Consider the following 4,068-nt stretch of genomic DNA (forward strand, 5'->3'; position numbering starts at 1 on the left):
AGATTCAAATATTTCTCATAGATAAACTTGATCATAAACCCACAATTCATCAGATCTCGACAAACACACCGCAAAAGAGTTACATCGAATAGATCTCCAAGAAGAGGAAGGCACTACAAGAAATATGTCAACTTGTGACCACCACTATTGGTCACTGAAAGGTCATGGTTTTTCATTTGCGACCTTTTTGTGACCAAAAATAGAAGGTCAAAAGCTGGCGGTCGTAAACTGACTATAGCGACCTTTCTTCTGGAATGGTCGAAGATGTTTATGACCAAAATATGTCCACTGTGGCATTTTGGTCACTAGCAACCTCCCCAGGCCACGTAGGCATCCAGCATGGCAAGCTGATGTGGCACAAGATTCAGCCCAGTCCAATTCGGTTTTCTACATGGGCCTAGCCCAACAATTCAGCCTTTCTATATATTTTTTCCTGTGCTTTTATTAGCTACATGGGCTTGGCCCAAGAATTCGACCTTTTTATTTTCTAGGACATGGCCTTTTTTATTTTATTTTTTCCAAAAGATGAGCCAACTAGTGAGATGGGACCCAGTTGTCAGGTTCTAACAATTGGGTCCCAGTTGTCACTGTTATATTCTTCAGATCTCAATTTTCCAATAAATAAATAACAATATTTAAATCCGAACAAAGAGAAAACAAAATGCTTCAAACAGAGCACGACTAATCAGGAAAAAATATGGTACACATCACGAATAAAATCAGAAAGAGCCAAACTTGGCACATTATTACAATCAAACTTGTTCATCCTGGTAACACAGCAAGGATGGTTCATCCTGATAACACATTATTACAGAAAAATATGGTTCACATCAAGTTTACAATAAAAAAATGTTCACATCAGGTAACAACTATCATAGTATAACTAGCTCCCAACTTGTTCATCCTGGACCTCACGACAAAACATGAATGAAGGCCAGCATCTGCAAGTTATCAAGAAAAATGGTTAGAACAAGCAAAATGCGACATTTTTACCATTTAAGCATAGAAGAACAGGGTCAACAACATTTCGATCTTTGAAAATGAACCAGGATTTCAATCTTTGAACAGCAAAAAATTGATACAATAGATCATTTGCGGTTTAAAACAACCCCTAAGGAGACACATGTTGACACATTCATTTGGCAACATCTGTAGAAATTGAACCTCATAAACATGCAATGTGGAATTTGTATCTCAAAGAAGTATACATACTTATCAGGTTTAATTAGCACATAAACATGCAATGTGTAATTTGTATCTCAAAGAAGTATACATACTTATCAGGTTTAATTAGCACACAGAAGCCAAATGCTAGTAGCTCATGATTAGTACACAAGACAGGATTCAACAAAGTAAACAAGAAGGTGGCTACAATACAAAACTAAGCTCATCACACAGAATAAAATGATATTAAAAGTAAGCTCAACATAAGCATATGAGTTTTTTTGGCACCACCAGATCAAATATAGCAACGCCAGAATAATCATATGAATCATCATTTACTCAGCCCATCTTCCAAGTGCAACTACTTCATCATTCTAGGTAAATTAATATGTTAAATGACTAAAACTAGAAGTATGCTACAATCATATGGTACTGGTTAAAAAATGTGACTAGAGGACTACACTTGAACACATCACTTGCAATGCCTACTGGAAGGAGCAAGTGTATAGAAGAAAACAAACATTAGACAGGCTGGCCATCAGTCTTTAAAACCTTGATTTTGTATTCCTCAAAGAGAATCTCAGGAATATGTTGTTGTAGCATCATCTGACCAGCCAATCCATCATTAACACACGTGCACACACAAAGCAGAGAACAATTTGAAATCAAGTGCAAGAATTGCAGTAGCACATACAACTAGCATGTTACGGTTTGTGGGTGATGGGGAAAATGCATGTGAAGTGCATAAATCACAGAGGGGTGTGTACAATACACACCATCTTTGACAGCAAGCAAAACAGACAGGAATAGAGCATGTCAACTACTGTAAAGCACAATCACTAGCATGGTGGTGAGAGCAGTTTCCAGACGCCAACCATTCTTCTTGCAGGTGTTGGACCCCCCGCCTTATAGCATGAGTGGAGGTAGCACGCAATCTGCACGAACAAAGCACCAAAAACAACGTCAATCCCCTGTGTCACAGTCTCACAGACAGCCAAACCATCTTAATCCTAAAAACAAAAAAGGCATCAGCACCACCGAGGAGGAGGACGCACCGAGATGAAGGTGAAATTCTAGGGCGGCGTGCCGACGCCGATCTCCCTGAAGTACAATCCGTTTCATGTAGTTCTTGAGGGACACGATGTCGCCCTCCTCCTCAGAGCAGAGGGTGCCGCCTACACCGCTGCCGAGGAGGACGTGCTGCTGTGCCTCCTCGCCACCGGAGAGGCGCGTGGTGCTGTGGCTGTTCGGGTTGACAGGAAGGTCACCGTCCGACCAGGAAGGTCACCGTCCGACCATGTCGGTAGAGTTCTTGCTGCCGCCACCACTCCTCCGTCGACAAAGGTGCTTTCTCCCGATGTCAATGCAACTTCAAGCAAGCAAGCAAACATGAATGAATGATCCTGCAAAGATTGTCATATGTGCATGGTCAAATATAAAGATTGCATTAAGAAAAGTGTTTTCAATTTTTTGTGAGAATAGACACTGCAAGAATAGCATACTTCTATGCTGAGTCTAACAGAACAAGGTCCTGCAAAGAACTAGGACTAAACAGACTACTGTAGTATCAATTAACTCGCGCATGATTAAAAAAACTCAACATAGTGTGGCAGAGTATTGAGGTGTTGGGTAATTCTTCAGTGGGCTAACAAAATCATCATGTTCCAGTCAGTTCTGAATCCACATATGTGTCCAGCAAAACTGAAAACCAATCGCATACTCGCTGGGATTCGGATTTAAGTACTACTAGTAGGAAGGAGCATATATACCTGCTGCAGGATTGGATATGGAGAATGTTGTGTGGCTTATCCCGGCAGTTGGGCAACCGCAGCAGGTCATTGAACTCGGCGGTCTTGGCGATCAAATCCTTGGCGATCTCCGCAGCCCTGTTCCTCACGAGTTGTCAGTCGATGGCGGCCCTGTATCAGAGGAAGAGATGTTCAAAACCTGAAGTTTTATCTATGCTACACGCTCACACGTACAGACGTACTTGCATGCAGAACCCCTCAGAATAATGGAACACGGTAGGAAAAAAAATACGAGTAACCTGAGCTTCTTGTTGCGGTGCAATGCCGAGAGCAAGCGGGTGCACCTGACTGTGCCGGAGGGGGCGTTGGGATACCATGCTGAGGTCGCGCTCGTAAAACTCAGTCATAAGGGCGCCATGCGGCGTGCAGATGGAGATGGAGTGGATGGTTCTGTGCAGATTGATGAAGCTGAAGAGGAGCCTCCCCTCCTCGCTGAGCATCGCGTCGACCTTGGGCATGAAGCGGACGACGTACTTGATGGCGTCGTCCCACTGGCCCTGCCTCGCGAGGCACTGCAGGTGGTCCATGCTGAAGAACACGGTCGTCTCATGGAGCAACCTGGATCAAGCGCGTACGTGCAAAGGATTGATCTCAAACCAAATCGAATCGAAGCAATCCGCATATGGAATAAAAAAAGGACGTGAATCAAGCCGGGGAGCGACTGACCAGTGGGCGAAGAACTCGATGACGGCGAACTGCTCCCGCGAGGCCGTGAGGAAGGCGCCCAAGTTGGTGGGGTTGAGGTCCACAACATCCTCCCCCTGCGCGGCGGCCCCGGTCCTCGCCTCGTCGCCGACGCCCAGCGATCGAAGGGCGTCCGTGCGCCCGGCGAGGGAGGAGGCGACAGCACGAACGAGGAGGAGGACTCGCGCCACCACGGAGACCATGGGATCGGCAAGGAGCTGGATCTCACCGGTCCGGCACGGCGGGGATCCGGCGATCCGTCTCGCGACATCCGTACATCTCAGAAGGAAGTGAGGTCGCCGGTGGGGGTGGTAGTCACCGGTGGAGGCCAGGGCAGTCAAGGAGTGGGGTAGGAGGTCGCCGGCGGGGATGGGGATGGGTTTGCGGGAGTGGAGATCGGCGGCGGGGCCGG

At 46.0% G+C, this 4,068-nt stretch overlaps 1 pseudogene; it reads right to left on the reverse strand.

The window, feature by feature from the left end:
* Positions 1-1,696: 1,696 nt before the first annotated feature.
* On the reverse strand, positions 1,697-1,776 carry LOC119351507 (annotated as a pseudogene).
* Positions 1,777-4,068: the final 2,292 nt, after the last annotated feature.

The sequence above is a fragment of the Triticum dicoccoides genome, chromosome 1B (genome assembly GCF_002162155.2).
Source record: "Triticum dicoccoides isolate Atlit2015 ecotype Zavitan chromosome 1B, WEW_v2.0, whole genome shotgun sequence".
In the NCBI taxonomy this organism is placed as follows: Eukaryota; Viridiplantae; Streptophyta; class Magnoliopsida; order Poales; family Poaceae; genus Triticum; species Triticum dicoccoides.